At 49.7% G+C, this 16,292-nt stretch overlaps 1 long non-coding RNA gene across 1 annotated transcript in view; it reads right to left on the bottom strand.

Annotated features, from left to right (window-relative positions):
- The window catches only part of LOC129735983 (uncharacterized), a 62,870-nt gene that overhangs the window by 5,875 nt on the left and 40,703 nt on the right, over nt 1-16,292 (bottom strand). Inside the window, exon 2 of the long non-coding RNA XR_008732030.1 lies at nt 2,459-2,610. This is a non-coding gene — a long non-coding RNA (uncharacterized LOC129735983). The remainder of the gene's footprint in view (nt 1-2,458; nt 2,611-16,292) is intronic.

The following is a 16,292-nucleotide window of genomic DNA, read 5'->3' as shown; positions in this document are numbered from 1 at the left end:
AGCAAAGCGTTTCCTGGCTTTTTTAGAAATTGCCCTGTTCCCATTATAATATCAGCATAATTCTGTCTCTCTATTTCAAGCTTGCAAGAGATTTGTATTTCCAAATAATTTTTACAGAATTCAACCATGAATTGCAAGCTGTTTTTTCTGCTTACGAATTAATTGTATGTGTGTGTCCAGTGCTAAGCCTTAATTTGTGCAATGTAATTAACCATGTAGAAACCATAATACACTGTGTTTGGAAGAGTTACATCCGGTTAATCTAATTGACTAATAACATGTTTTCATTTAGCAGCACGTACTGTATTTCCAGTGATTGAATTAATGTCATGTTAACGGCTGCTTTTTGCAACAACATTTGGCATAAATTGCATTAAAAATTGATGTTCGTACAAATGTATTTTGAATACAGCTCAGCACATGGCCTGGGAAAACACTCCTGTTGTTTATTAAATCAACTCAGTTTGCAAGTGCGCTCAGAGGAGCAGCACTGCACACCACAAGTGCCCTGCCTTTTTTGCTGGCAGGACTGGGGTGGGACCCATGCAGACCCCTGCCATCCCATGTCCTGCCCTGGGTCCAGGTCTCCCCCAGCTGTGGGACAGCCTCTTCTCACTCCTTTGGGCTTGCAGCGCCCGAGGTTACAGCTTCCCTGCGTGAGCTCCTGGAACAGGTTTTAAAAGGAATCTCTGTTGACAGAGAGACCGTGGTTGCAAAGCTCCAGGCACCTGCTGGGAAAAAGGAGACCTGGAGACACAATTAGCTGTGTCCCTCAGTAAACTCATCACCGCTGTGCCTGTCTAGCCTGCCTGCCTCTCTCCCAGGGGGCAGACACAAGGACCGAATGAAAACATGCTCTGCAGCCGCATCCTTCCCTCCTGTCTGTATTTGCACATGGTCCCGAGGGAGGCGGATCGATGCGCCTGCGGCCGGGAGACTAACCCTCACCGCAACCTGCACAGGAAACAAACCAAATCGAACAGACTGGGCCCCTCTCCGCCACCTTTCCACCTTCAGAGGCGCGAGGAGGGCAGGCATCCGCAAGGCTCAGCCCACGGACCGCAGCCACGGGCCACGAGCACGATGAAGGAGCCCAAAGTCTGCCGCACCCCAAGGGTGGCTCCAGAAACTGCTCCACCTCGGATGGCAGGTGGAGAGTGCAATTAAAAGGAGCGCTTGAAAGATGAGGTTTGCTGTGTCCCAGTGAAATCTCCGGCAGGGGCTGCACAGTCTTTGCAAGCTGGCTCATTTGGTTTTCACATGCAATCACCAATCCCTACCTTCAATCTAAGCCAAAAGCAAAAATATGGAAATACAGGGGCAGAGGATGCATTGGCAGCATCACAGCCCAGCCCAGCCAGGCCTGGAGCTCTCTGGAGCCTGCTGGAAGGGAAGGCTGCCCAGCAGGGAGGACGTGCCTGCCACAGCATCTCCCGTGCCACCCAGCAGGAGTGGGAGTGGGAGAGGGTAGTGCCCTGCCAGGAGGCACAACCACCCCGCACACATTCACCTGCCCCAGGTGAGCAGACCCACAGCGTCGGCCCCAGCGCGTCCTGGCAGGGGAGCAGAGCCCCTCACTGTCCTCGCCTGGACCGCCCCAGGCACCAGCCTGCTGAGATGCCTCAGGTCTGGGGGGATCTTCTGTGTGCATTTCAAATGCACTTAAATAAAAAATCAGCTTCTCGGGCTGGAGCACAGGCTGCGCAGAGGAGAGCAAGGCAGAGCTCCCGGGGCTGCCGGGGCTCCCACTGCCGCTGGCGGGCTCTTGGACTGACACGTGAGGGTCCTGCTCAGCAGCGCAGGGGCTGTGGGCTGCCTCCCACCTCTCGTGCACACAGGCAAACAAGCGCACACACACGCGCGCGCGCACACACACACACACACACACACACATCTTTCTTCCTCCTCACAGTGATTCAGGAGTTCCTTTTTCTCTGCGGTGGATAGATAACAAGAGCTGGGTTTTGATTCTGCATGGCAAAGATGCTGCTTTGAGAGCTGCCTGTGATCCCCTGGAGCCTGCTCGCTCTGCCCTTGTTGTACATCATTACTAGAGAGGAAAATAATGGCTTATGAAATTTCAGGTGCAAAGTGGAGACTGTCAAGGGAAATGGCAAGCCCACATAGGCTTTTTCCTTTTGTACTTAAATTTACGTAGGGTATTGTCTTGGGCTTTATTATTTACAGGTTGAATTTACGTAAGGTCATCTTGGGCTTTATTATTTACATGTTGTGTCTTTCCTATTCCTTTGACAGGTCCTTGAGTGGTGGTAGGGACATGCCAGCCTGAGAATGGCTCAAGAGATGGCCCAAACACAAAGCCACGGACTGTTTCAGACCCACTGTCCCCTCTGTCCCTCCCTCTCCCCCTACACGGAATCATCCACAATGCACACATTTGAAACGTAAAAGCAGAACTACCGAGCTGGTGCCAGAACCCTCCTCAGGCTGTTGTTACCTGTTGGATGGTGGTGAGGTTTCTGCCTTTGTCATCTTCAAAGAGTCTCCTCCTTGGTTACCCCAGCTCTGCCCTGCATACTGCTGCACTGGCTCACATCATTTCAGCACAGCTGGACGGGCCACCCAGCTCCTCTGTGCATCCTCACCTACCTGGGAAACAGAGAAGACGTTACTTTCCTGACTCAGAGGGTCAGAGGCTGCTTGCAGGTGGCAGCAGGAGGGCCACGGTGCCACGGTACTTATGCATAAGGGGAGTCCTTTCCCAGGAACAGAAGCCTCCTCCCTTTCCCCGGCAGGGTGCTAACAGGCATTCATGCACCTCAGCTCCACTTAATCTCCAGCTCTTTCTTCACTGATCATCTATGTGCTTTCACCAAATGTGAAAAGATGTGGGCAAAGAAGGTAATGCCAGTGCTGGGAGACTGCCCAAGGGGGGGTGCCCCAAGCGCGGCACAGTCCCCTGAGAGCCGATACAGAAACTTCAGATCTTTACAGTGCTGCCAGAGGACTAGAAACAAACCTTTGGGATAATGATCTGGAGAGCCAGGAGGAAGCTGACAAGCTTATGGGATGAGCATCATGGAGCAGGAATCTGGGAAGCCCTGGCCCATGGTCTGCACCCTCTTCAGCCTCAGCCTCTCCAGTTTCTCCTTACATAAACCCTGGGTCTCTGGTCTGATTTTGGCTGCAGCAGGATCCTCCCTCCAGCACTTTTCCCAGTTTAGTGCCTCTGATCAAGTCTCAGCACTTTGGCAGCACTGGCTCTCCATAGTCCACACTTGTCACTTTTTAGGTACAGGGAACAGATGAGCGATATGCTGTGTCTTTTCAGTAATACACTACTCCGTCTTTAAGAAACAAGGCAGAAAATGCTTCTTGCAAAGCCTCAGTGTTTCTGGACTGAGCAGCAAAGGCACTGCCTGCTTGCTGAGATCACGTTTGTAAGGACCACAGCTCCACTATTGATTCTGATTTTTTCAACAATTTTAAATCAATTAAAGCGGAACATCTGCACGTAGTTAGGAGATAATGCTAACCACTTCCCACACAGTCAGAGCAAACCACGTTCCCTGGGAAGATGGATCTGAGTTGAAATAACACAGCGAACACAGCAGGACGTCAGGGTTCATGCCACAGCTAAGCTCAGAGCTGGTGAATGAGATTCTCAGATCTGCGCATCACACTTCTACTGAACAACTAGAAAATCTCTGGAAGATGTGACCGCTGGTTACCAGCCCTGCAGGTGGAGAATTTACTTAATTTAAAGCAACAGCTAAAATGAGATTTATTGGAGAAAATTGCATCTAACATCAAAGTGAATGTACTAAATGCTTAAAGGTCACTTTTAAAAATAAGTTCAAATAGAATACATACTACAGAACTTGTGAATGGCATTTTTACTTTAAAAAAGCACCTTTTGTTTCCCTTCAGATTTGTGAACACATTTAGTGCCCCTGTGCTGAGACATAACAGCACGAGACTTAAGCATCTGCAGTGCAACCAGGCAACACTCAAGGTTCCAGCATCTCTGCTGATGCAGCTGTGACCCAACAGGCAGCCATCAGCCTGGTCACCTTGTCCTCTCCTGCTGTCTCATCTCCGCCTGCACTGCTCCCTGCCGCAGGATCAATGGCCAGCCCTGGTGGGTGCTGTCCCTCATGCTCCATCAGCTCTAGAAGTGGCAAGTGGGACCAGGGTGGCCCAGCAGTCAGGCCGCAGAAAGCTGTGTGTGCAGTTTGGCTGCTGAGTAACGTCCTGCAAGCACCGTCAGGGCACAGGATCCGTGGGCTGTGCAGCACCAGGGTAGCCCCACAGGAGGGGTACAGGTCACCTGAGGAGGGGGTACCCCAGCACCGTGACAGGACATCTCAGCACATGCACCGTTCTCCCTGGGCAGGCACAAAGGGTCACTCCCCAGCGGTGTCTGCAGCTCAACCAGCACTGGGCAACCTCACTGTGCTGCCAGGAGCATGGGAACATTAAGACTTTGAAATACACCCACATTCTTCTGTTTCCTCCTCCTTCCTCTGCAAAACTGCTTAAAAATTGAATTTTTCTTCTCTTTAAAATTTGTATTTTATTCTGGTGAAATACTATAACTTTCCTACAGGGAAAACCTGCGAGAGCAGTGGCATGCTCTCACCCTCCTTTCAGAGCAGAGCAGCCCCTGGCACACAGCACGACAAGGAAACCTGCTGCCTCCCTGGTGCTGCCTTCACTGCCCCTGGGAGGACACAGGGCAGCTCCCTCTGCCCAGGGGGGAGGGTTTGGGCCATGGGGGCACGGACAGGGCGATGTGCTGGAGCTATCTGGGACATCACAGGTGCTCCTGGCAGGAGATGGGGACACCAGCCACTGGCAGTAGTTCCCGATGGCAGGTGGGCATGAGGACACTGGGAAAGCCCTTGTTGCCTGGGCAAGGAGAAGAGACCAGCTTGGGTCCGTGCTCCTGGGGTTCAAACAGACCACACACTGACCAGCTGATTTTTCTCCATTTTCTATTGCTCTCTGATATACGTCTGACCCAAATGAAAATCTCCGAGTCCTTCTTTGTTCAGGGATATGTGTTTTTTGCAGCACTGCCAACACATTTCTGAATGTGTTTTGTTCCGAGTAAATGGGCCAGCCAGACAACCAGGTAAAACCTATCACACTGCTGTCACCGCCAGACAAGTCCATCCTGCACGCTCACCCTGGGGACAGGCAGTCCACTCTCGCTCCCCTGCCTCCAGCAAATAGATGTACCTCTTCTCTGCTCCATGTGGGAGGAGGAGACAGCAAGAGGAAGAGGACAAAGTCATCAGACACGGTTCCCAGCACTGCCCATGTGCCGCAGCCATGACCCACGGACCCACGCGTAGCCTGCAGCAGTCGGGGCTGCTTTAATCCCTGCACGGGCCTCCACCCCACTCAGAGGAAGGGCGCGAGGGTCACATCACCCTTGCCTTCCGCACCTCACCTTCGCCCAGAGCTCGGCACAGCCAGCTGGGACCCGCCGGGGGGCACAGCGCTGCGGGCCCAGGGTGCTGCTGAGCTCCTTCTCCGGGGAAGGGGGAACGGCCGCCCTCAGCTCCCCGGCACCGGTCAGGGGGACGCAGGGAGCTCAGTGGGCACTGCTTGGGTTTACATCCAAAAGAAACTTTTTCTCCTGTTTCTCCTTCATGGATTCAAAATCCTGTTTTTTTTTTTATTCTATACCCAGCAGTGCGTTGTTCCTGCTGGGAAGGAGGGGTTTGGTTTAAGATACTTGTAAAAGCAAAGGAAAAAAGGACAGGAAAATTGTTGGTTGTAGAGGTACCTGTCTGGGAGCCTGGAAAACAGGAAAATGATGCACAGATACATTTGTGCTGATGACAGCCTGATATCTTGTCTACTCACAGACATTTTTCATGGCTTTACAAAAACATCTCTTCACCATCTGTGCAAGCACCATTCCTGTGTTGCAGCAAAACCCAAGGGGCTGTAAAAGATGCCCCAAGTGGCCTGTGAACTGAGAGTGTTTCAGAGCTCGAGGGGAAGAAAGCTTCCCTTCCTTAGTTTGCTGTCTTTGTTGCAGGTTATACAGGCTTAATTTTTCATCTCTCATCCAGTTGTTGCTCATTAGCTCCATGGGTGAACACCCCTGTGCACAGTCCCTATGACAGAGGGACGTAGTGGAGCTTAGCTACTCCTACCAGCGTCACCAGCTTTAATCCCACGGCATCCACAGCCTACGTGGGAGCACAAAGAGCTGCCTGTGGTGCACGTGCCGTTCAGCACAGCCTACCTGCACGTGCTGCCTCTAACGCAGTTTGCACACAGCGAGGGAAGGAGCAATGTCCTACAGATTACATTTGAGTCGGCAGAGACGTGGTGAGAAAGGCAATGCCAAACTGCAAGGCAAACAATGCAGCAGCGAACAGCTTTTGCCTCAGTGGGCATAACTGCTGAAAAGCAAACCTCAGTCAAATGGGGACTCAGCAGTGAGCAAGGAGACAGGGTGTGGGCTGATGCCACCAGCCAGGAAAGCTGCTGCCTAGGAGTCCTTGGCACATCGCAAACAGAGCCGACCTCTGCAGATTTCAAAGGCACATCATAGATTCGAGTTCCACCTGAGAATCAGCATAAACAGGACTGACAGCCCCAACTCACTGGAATGTGCTTTGTTCATCCCTGGTGTGTCATTGCAATCAGCATCCCACCTGAAATCTCTGGGAAACAAAAGCATACTCAGAAAAAGACTTAAACCACAGAACCATATAGCAATTAAAAGTCATGTTCATAACAGAATCATTAGTGCTGATTCTCATACTCTTTACATAGGAGCAGCACGTAATAATCATTTCCAATTAAATTACGCTTCTCCAAGGTGCATTAACCACTTTTATCCATCCGATTAATTGGACCCATCTCTGCTGCATGGAGTAGAGTTACATCACTCCATAGGGAAAGTAGACAGTTAATAAAAAACGTTGCTGTGGTACTAACACAGGAACACTTTGCTATCAAACACACACACTCACATGCACATTTGCTGCAAATTGTCTACTCAAGCACAGATGCATGACTTTACCTGCACACCCACAGTCAAGCGCACCTTGCAGGCAAACATGCATCTGTTCTTGGAAAAAACGAATGGCTGTAGGCTTGCACATTTTGCAGCATCAACGTCTCCAGAGGACGTGCCCTCCAAGGCCAGTACTACCATCCAATTTTCCTGGCTTCCTGGGACTTTGCTCCCCCCTCCCCTTAGCGCCCAGCCCGCACTGCAGGGATAACAACTCCCATTGCTGAGGCTGGACCTAGTGACCCAGCACCCCCTCACCACCCCGAGCACTGCAGCAGCCCTGTGCGGCTGGACGTGCGCTTCCCTCTGCTCTGCCAATTACTGCTGTGTGATGGGGAGACTCGCCAGCTGCCCGGACCCACACCAACGCTCTGATCCTGCCGCTCCCTTCCTCCTAGGACACAGCGCTGGGCAGCTCTGCTGCAGGTAATGGCTTCAGTGAAGGAAATTGCACAGGGCCCAATTTGTGCAGGAAGAGCTAACCTGCTGCCATGACCTGGAGGTGAGATTTTATTTACTTGAGAGGGATGAATGTTTCCATGCAAATTCTTCAGGCACTCCATTCTTCAGACTCCTCTTAGCAAGAAATGAAGAGAGATTTCTCCCACGCATCAAAGGACGCATCAGTGTAGAACAGCAGCAGAAGAGGGGCAGCACCTATTTAAAAGACAGTAAATGGGACATCTGGATGCATGCATGGTGGTTGGACAGCATTCGCAGATGGTGCACAGGCATGATGGCAGCTGCACCTGGGATGGGGCCCCAAGGTGCATTCCCAACAAAAGACCTCAAAAGAAGTTGCCTGCTGACCCTGGGGCTTTGTAAATAGGGTCAGTATGGTTCAGTGAGCCCTGCTGCTTCATCATGATTGCGGTTCCTCTGTGGGAGCAACCACCCAGCCACCTCTTGGGGATTAAAATAATTCCCTTGTGATAAGAAATAGTGCATACGCAAGAACAGCCAAGCGCACCCAGATGAGCAATGCCCATGTGGGCTCCAGGAAGCTGAGCTCAGAAACAGTAGGACTGGGTGGGCACTGGAACATCACCAGGGTCCCCAAACCAGAAACACATTGAAATGAGCAGAAATGGGGAAGAGACAGCCCATGCCTGAGTGGGTGAGGTCTTCTCCAGGATCCTGCCAGACGAACATCTAATCTGCACTGAAAGGAAGGAGTTGGGATGGCAGAGGCACGTGTACGTTTCTGCTTCTACATGCCTATGCCCATGTTGTAAGGGAGGGGAGCGCTCTCATTCATGCTCTCTGCAGGCACAGATAATATAGCCTCAGGAGCACACAGTTATCAAAATGTTATAAATTGCTACCTTTTAAATAGTGTGGTAATTTGCTAGTCCATTACAGAAGGAGTTGTAGGATACAAGGAGCACACTATGAAAAATTATGCCTTCTGCGTCACTGCTGACCTCCACAGCTGAGGTGCTCTCAGAACTGCTCCATTATGTCAGACTACCCTGAGCAATTAGCCATCCGTCAGAGCTCATCAGCGTGTCACAGTGCCACAGAAGACACCACACGCTCCTGACAGCTCCCTTACTGGAAACATTTGCTGCAGAGGTGCCATTCGCCTTTGTGTTGGTGTAACCCACGGTCACCAGGAGATTGGTCCCAGCAGGGAGAACTGCACTGGCTCTCGGCAGCCACCTCTCCTTTTGTAATCAAGGTATTTTTGTAGACATCACTGCGAGCTGAGCCAGTCAATTTTAGTCCAGAAGTTTTATTCTAAGGATTTCTAAAACCTGGAAACAATTATTTTTTTGTGACCAGTAGTGTTTTTAGGGACAGTGCTGCTGCCAAGCACCGTCTGTGCAGAAGTCAGCGGGAGGGCAGCCTGCCCTGGCATGGCAGCACTGCTGTTTCCCAATGGGATGTGTTCCTCTGAGGCTGGAGACAGCCGTACACCCCATCTGGCATCTTGCTGACAAAGGTCTTGCTGAAGGTCTCCTTACGACAGTCTCCAGCGCAGCCCTATCACAGTCTCATTGTCTCTGAAAGTCCAAAATCCTTTTTCAGTGTTGAAGTAAAATACAGTCTTTCTACATAGTCTATATTTTTTTGTCCAAGCCAAATACAGACTATGATACAGATCATCTTTAGCTTCTTTCTCTTAAAGGATTCTCAGAACTCCTGCAGGTCTTGAAGACAGGGATATAAACCTTCCCTCTGTTGCCCACTAACAAAGAGACACATATCAGAGGTCCCCTTTCCCAAGGTCTGAGGCAAATTCCCTTAGAGGGAGCTTCTTAAGGCCAGGAAAGATGCACGGAGCCTTTGCAATACCACCTCCAGCACCACAGCCTGTGGATGGGGATGAGCCATGGTGGAGCCAGCTACCAGTAACAGCTCCCAGGACCTCTGCAAATGACCCTTCTGCAGAGCACACGGCATCCCATGGATGGTCACAGCCTGGGGTAGGTCCAGTCATCAGAAGCCCCTGACTGCATCGGTCCTTACACACAGCAATGGAAAAAGGCGAACAAAATCCTCCTGTCTCCCAGGACAGTCCTTACATCTCCTCTGCTGTACCTGCTTCTGGACACCTCTGGGCTCTGCCTCTAGTCCGCTCTCAGGAGACTGATGTTTCGTATCCTGGCTGGGCACCTTGGCCCAAAAGCCAGGGAGCAGCCCCTGCACCTGGGTCCCCTGAATGGTCGCAGACAGGCTTCATGCAGCTCAGAGACCATGCCTGGCTCGTGCCCTTAAAGGCTGTTTCCCATCGCCAAGGCACCAGGTGAGAGCCCGGGACTGCCTTGCAGGTTGGGGAAGGAGGTAGCTGCCAGCCTATTCAGCTCACACCAGGAAAATTATGTCTGTTACACCAGTTTTGTGAAAGGCAAAGGGATATTTCTCCTAACCCGTGTTTAATTTCTACACATAAATCCCCCTGAACCTAAACTTCCCATTTATTTTATGTGCTTAGATATTTCCTCATGAGTTGCAGGTGAAATCCATGTCCTGGCACACACGTAAAAGCAGATGCAGAAGGAATGTGTCCTGGCAATATATGCATCATCCCTGGAGATAAATCTTTTCTTGCTGGGGAGGAAACCCTCAAGGCTTGCACACACAGCAGCTATTAATTTATCTCAAAATATACACATTTCAGGAAAAAAATAAACACGCAAATACATGATGTGTTACTCCTAGGCTTTCTGTTCAGGTGGCAAGGTGACAACTGGCAGTTCATCGGAAACTTGCACGCAACTTACAAACAGCTTATTGAAAACACATCAACCAGCCAACACCTGGAGAACAGTCAGCACCCTGGCAACACGCACAGCGTACTCTGATTGTATCACACAGAAAACACACGTGCTGCTGCCACTCTAGTCTAGAAAAACATGGCAACACAGCAAAACACAGGAAGGGGCCACAGCAGCTGGGGGAGGGGAGGTGGGGGGCTGGCACAGCCTGGCAGCAGGGCCCCCCCAGCCCCCCCACCGCCACAGCCGTGCCCCCAGCAAATCCACTTTCCTCCCGAGGACTGGAGCCAACGCTTCTGCCGTGGGTGGCTCCAGTGGCCCCTGCTGCTGCAGGACAGCTGCAGGCAGAGGCAAGACCTCCCTGGTTTGCTATCTCCACATCCACATTTCTCACAGGAAACACGATCAGGGAGCTTTGTGGGATCGTGAATATGAATTGCTTTGACCTCACTTAGTCTGATATGGTGGAGTATTAAATCTCTATTTTTCAAGCATTAAGCCTGTGTAATAGAAGGATGCTGCGAGCAATTTGCAATAAGATGAAGGGATATTACTGTCCTGGGAGACAGACAATCCAACCACATCCACAAATTGATAACAGAGATAGTGGCTTAGGTTCATGCTAGCTATTAATTAAGGGCATGTTTTATGTGGAAGACAATACCAGCTTACACAGGCAGGTACTTGTTGGCCTTCCCTTCCCTGCGGTGAGCAGCACTCCAAGCTGGAGTGCAGCCAGGTGGGTTAGCTTACCTTGCTGAACCTCAGTTCACACACTTACCATTTGAATCTCTGACAGGCAAAATTAATTTCTCAAGCCTTTAGCACAGCCGCTTCAGAGCTGTTGTTCCGCCACTCAGGAGCAGTCAGCGGCTGCTGGGAGCCGCTGCCGCAGGGACATTCAAAGGCTTGGCCAGAGCAAAGAGCTAGCAACTGTGCTGAGAGCTCATACGTCTCTGGCTGCTAATGAGCAGCTAACCATGTCCCCAGCTCCTCCTTTGCCCTCAGAACTTGCTGCCTCATTATCTGGCTGATCCCCAGCTCTCAGGCAAAGAAATCCAAAACTGGGTTTCATTCCTTCTTGCCTCTCCTTCTCTCATCACAGCTGCTGGCAGCATCCCACTCAGCCAAGGAATGCAATCGCTGTCCCACTTGATGCCCTCAGCAAGTTTTCACTTCCCACCCCCTGCAGCGGGACTCTCTCAGCATCTCACATCCATTAAGTGACTTGGGCGGATTACAGGGCCACTAACTTGTGTCCTAATTACCAACAGAATATTACCCTTTGATAACCTTTTGCTCCTCCCTCTAGACTTTAGCAACAAGCCTGCAACATGCCCTGAAAACTGACCCCCACACTGGTGTGCAAGACCCACTGCTGCTCCTGCTTCACTCAAGAAAACCTCTCCCAGGTCTCACCCTGGTTCTCCGAGCAGGGCCAGCCCGTGCCAGGGGAGCGAGCCCCCAGCCGCCTGCAGCATGTTGCAAGGTGAAACATTGCAGAGGGCAAGAACCAAGAGTCAGGGTGCACGATGGCTCCTAGGAGCGAGAATGCTGACTTGTACTCCCAGGCTCTGTCAGGCTGATGGAGCAAGAAGCGGCAAATCCAGAGCACCAGCAATACCACGGTGTCAGCTCTTCTGGAGGGTGTCTTCCCTGCTGGGTGTTGCCCAAAACGTTGTGTAGAGCCAAATAACACAGGTCAGCAGTGGAAGTATGTATACAACAATGGAGGAAAAGGTATGAAGGTCCTGTGTGACAAATAAATTAAAGCATCTCTTCTTATGGACAGGCACCCATGGAGAAGAACTGAGACAGATAAATCAATGGGATAGGCTAGGGAGACAGAAGAGATATTTTTCTCCAGATGGGATTAGAGAACAGCTTAAGAATTGATGAGGCAGTGAGGATAGGAGATGGCTCCAGACTGCAGGCTCCTGATGATGCTGCTACCCACCCCAAAGCCCCTGTGTCAGGGCCCCATGCAGGTCACACACACCTTTGGAAAATTTTGTTCAAAGATATGGGGAACTTCTGGCAGGAAGCGTGATCCCTTACAAACCAGGCCAGTTTCGCCTAGGGTCTTCTGTTAAAATGTCCCTGGCCCACTGGTTTTCTCTGTCATCAGCAAAGACATTCTATGTCAAAGCAAAGCCTCCGATAATTGCCTGGCAACAAAAAAAAAATGCAGGGTGCCTGGCTTGTCTGGTGGGTTTCCTTGCTGCATGCAGAGCAGAAGGAAAGAGGGGGTCCAGGGCCAAGGGCAATGCCAAAGCTGTGGACAGTGCAGATCTTCCTGAAACCTGGAGAAGCCGCTCCAGCTATGGATTTATCTGTATTTCAAAGATGACAGTTGGTGTGATGCGGGTGCTGAGAGCCAGAGACTTTGGCTGGACCTCGGACATGTCCATGAGCTGGCTAGGATGGGATTTGTTACGTGCCCAAGCACACACATCCCTTGCTGAGGTCACCGGGGAGTGAGTTGCCGAAGAAGGGCAATCTGGTCCATGGTGAGAAATGGAAACATTTACAAAACAAAGACAGACAGGCTGGAAGTCAGGCCCCTGAAGGACGAAAGGAGCATCCTTCAGTGTCAGAGAGCACACTTCTGCAGCCTGCAGACCACATCTGGCTGCAGACTCACACCCTGTCTCCATTAAAAGCCTGATGCACACCTGCTTATGAAGCCAAAACTTGTCCTGGGATGGAAGCGATCATTAGCCCAGCAAGCCTGGGAACCTCTGTGCTTTTTGCATGCTCTACATCCAAATCCACATCATCGCCAGCTCTTTGAAGCCAGTATCTGTACTGCACCTTGGCATATTGCAGATTACAACATTTCAGGCTGCCTGCTGCAGCTCAGCTGTATGTCTGATCTTGGGTGAGGAATTTCTCTTTATACCAAACTGTCTATTCAAGTCATAAAAATAGGCTTTTTTTCCTGCTGTAAGTGCAACACTTTTCATATTTTTACTTCCAGCTGTCTAGATAGTATTTCACTTTTTTCATTTCTAGTGCTCGCTCTCAGTTATTTAATGTGAATTTCTAGGGCATGGTGCCCTTAGCAGACATCAGAGCAATATAACACAAGAAACCAGATATATACTGTTCCAGGAGAAGGCAGGAACAAAAAGACAAACTAGGCTCTTAATACATATGGTGGTTTTGATTCATGGAATATAGAAAATTGTATTTGATTATATCTGTAATGGATCCTCGTAACTTTAGATTAGGGTTATGCTGATGGCCCAACTAATGGACAGTTTATTGCAGGAATAGATTTCATCCTATCATATTTTTTTCCTGGTATCAATTACTTTGAATGTTTAAATGTCTCATTTCTCTGGATGTTTATTGCTCAATTTTCCTTTCCAAAACCCCCCCTACACACACACAATGCCCCTGGTGTTCCTCTGCCAAGTTGCAAGGAACTACAGTTTGTGTGCCCCTGGAGTCCAGAAGCTCCTGTCATCTACCAGCTGCATAGGTCAGAAGAAGACCCACATTTAGGGCTTAGTTACTGAAGTCATCGCAGCATGTAAGCCATGAGGTAATAGAGTCAAAGTTCTCTTAGCAGACATGTGGATGCTATTGGAAAAAAATAAAATAAAAGTAAAAGGCTTATTAAATTAACCTGTCTAAAAAAGAAAAGGAACATGTGGGATTGCTGCCTGTGAGATTAACAGCAAATCTGATGATAAAAGAGATTGGAAGCAAAGACGGTTTGGTGGAGAGCATCTCATTTTCAGTCAACTTATATTAGTAAAGCCCTGAAGAATAGAATCATTAAATTATTACTCTCTGAAGCAGTGCAGAAGGACCTTGAAGGTAACGCTCGTATGCCAGTTTAGGAGTCTGTGGAGGCACCAAAGATGTTACCTATTGATTTGAGGCCCAGAGGGAAAAAGGGCTGGTGCATTTTTTTTTTTTTTACTTATTTTTTTCACTTTGCCTGGCTTCAACCATGTCTGAAATTCTCAGGGGGGGCAAAAAAAAAAAGCACTTGCAGAGAAAAACACCATCTTTTCCACACTTTAAATACTAGCCAAGCTTCTCAACACCAGTGATTTCAGAATGATCTCTACTATTTACTTCATGAAAGTACACTCTGCCTCACTCCAGAATTGATACCTGCCAGTCAAGGGGTGTCACGACATCAGTCTCCCTGAAGAGCAGCCATCCCCAGTTTGGAACAGAAGCCAAGTTTTGAGGGCATTTGTCAGGGCCATTGGCTGACACATCGGAGGGGAGCACTGGGTGGACATTTCAAAGGGTGGCTGTCAATAAGAATTTTTTATTTATTTTTTTTTCGTTCAGCTAAACTCTTCAATTTGTCCAGCATGGGCAGAGGAGAGGATGCAGGGGCTCTTCATGCCTGATGCATTTTACTATCACAGCCCTTATTTCTTGGAGGACAAGAGAAGAGCCTGACAGTAGGGATGCACAACAGCTTGGTTGGCTCTGTCAAGGAGGGCAAGGCTGCGTGCTGGCCACAGCAAGAGGCATTTTCTGTGGTGAGACAGGATCATTGAATCACTTTCCTGCATTTTCCTGGAGCCTTTTACCCTGCACTTTGGTGGAGGCCCTGGTCTGCATTACCGGCCCCTGCACAAGGAACCAGACGGACTGCAGAGGCTTCCCCAAGGATGCAGAGGGGAGAGGGGGTGCCTGCCACTGGGAGGGAGCAGGGCAGCCCCCTTGCATGGGTGGAAGCTGATGGTACCTGGGAATGCTGAGCTGTCTCGCCCTCCACTCAGGCACACTCATTCACACACAGGCTGCATGTTATTGCTACTCCAAGAAGAGAGCTGGATCCACTTATTTTTTTCATTAAAATGAAAATTAATTTAATAAAAAGAGGAATTGTAAATTAATGAAGCACTTTAAAATTCCACATAATAGAAAGCTAATACTTACGCTGTAGAATTTCCTCCAGTTAATATCGCCACTGACTCTCCCGAGTGGGACCAGCCTGGCAGCTCCACGGATCTAAATCAGCCTGAGTGGCAATGGGATCAGAGCTCACCACATGGGCATGTTACCTTTTTACTGCTTCCCAATTACTGGGGCAGCTGGAACGTCTCCTCTGCAGGAAACAGCCTTCAAGTGCCTGCCCATCCCCTCACAGCTGATGCACTCAGGAGCAGGGACTTTGCCTTTTCTCTTAAAAAAGTAATGGATCCCTGTAATTTACTGCAACCCGACAGGCCGGTGAAAAGCACGGGGGCTGCTGCCCTGACCGCACTCCCGTGATGAGCTGCCCTCCCACGATGCTGTAATAACACCACAGCTGCCTCCAGATACCAAGCTCCCATGGAGCCTTTGGACATATTGGAGCCAGAGACTCTGGATCCACAATTTTTCATTTTTTTTCTTTTTACCCTAATACAAAGTGCCAGATTCAGGTATTGACTCCAAAGCCAAAACGTTCTGTGTGCAAGCTGCAGGGCTGCCTCTAACGAAGGGCTGGCAGCCAGCCCCACCTCGTTGCTGTCATACTTGCAGACAGCTCAGCCACTGCACTGATCCTGCAAGCAACTGGATTCACAGCAGCCCCTCCACCTTCGGCATTAGTGTCCCTTTGCTGCAGGGTGGGAGCAGAGAGAAGGAGAAAGTGCTTTGTCCAAGGCTGGCAGGGGATCAAATATTATAGCTCAGGTCTACCCACCTTCTGGGCAAATCTGGCTCAAAAAAACCCCAAAAATTGCTTTGAACGCACAGGTACAAGGCTTGTTCTCTTCCCTTTCTAACTTATACTTCTATGGAAACACTGTAGAAAATTCACCCTTAGAAAATTCATCCTTAAAATAAAGCAGAACCAGAGAAGTACACTGAGAAAATTTTGGGCAAAGTGAGTAAGGTATTTCCAACATGATCAATCCCTCCTGACTTGCAAGTCCACATCTGAGCTCATCGCCTTCTGCTTTTTATAGCAAATGGAGAGAAAAGGCAGTTCTGAGAATAATTGAATTCATCCTGAAATAAGCATCTAAAGTAGGTTAGGTAAACCACACCAAAAAAATTGTCCTTCCCTCTCTGATAGCTATAGAGAGAGTCCAGGCAGA

The sequence above is a fragment of the Falco cherrug genome, chromosome 4 (assembly GCF_023634085.1).
Source record: "Falco cherrug isolate bFalChe1 chromosome 4, bFalChe1.pri, whole genome shotgun sequence".
In the NCBI taxonomy this organism is placed as follows: domain Eukaryota; kingdom Metazoa; phylum Chordata; class Aves; order Falconiformes; family Falconidae; genus Falco; species Falco cherrug.
Note: the sequence above shows the minus strand (reverse complement) of the source record. Positions and strands in the feature narration are given on the sequence as shown.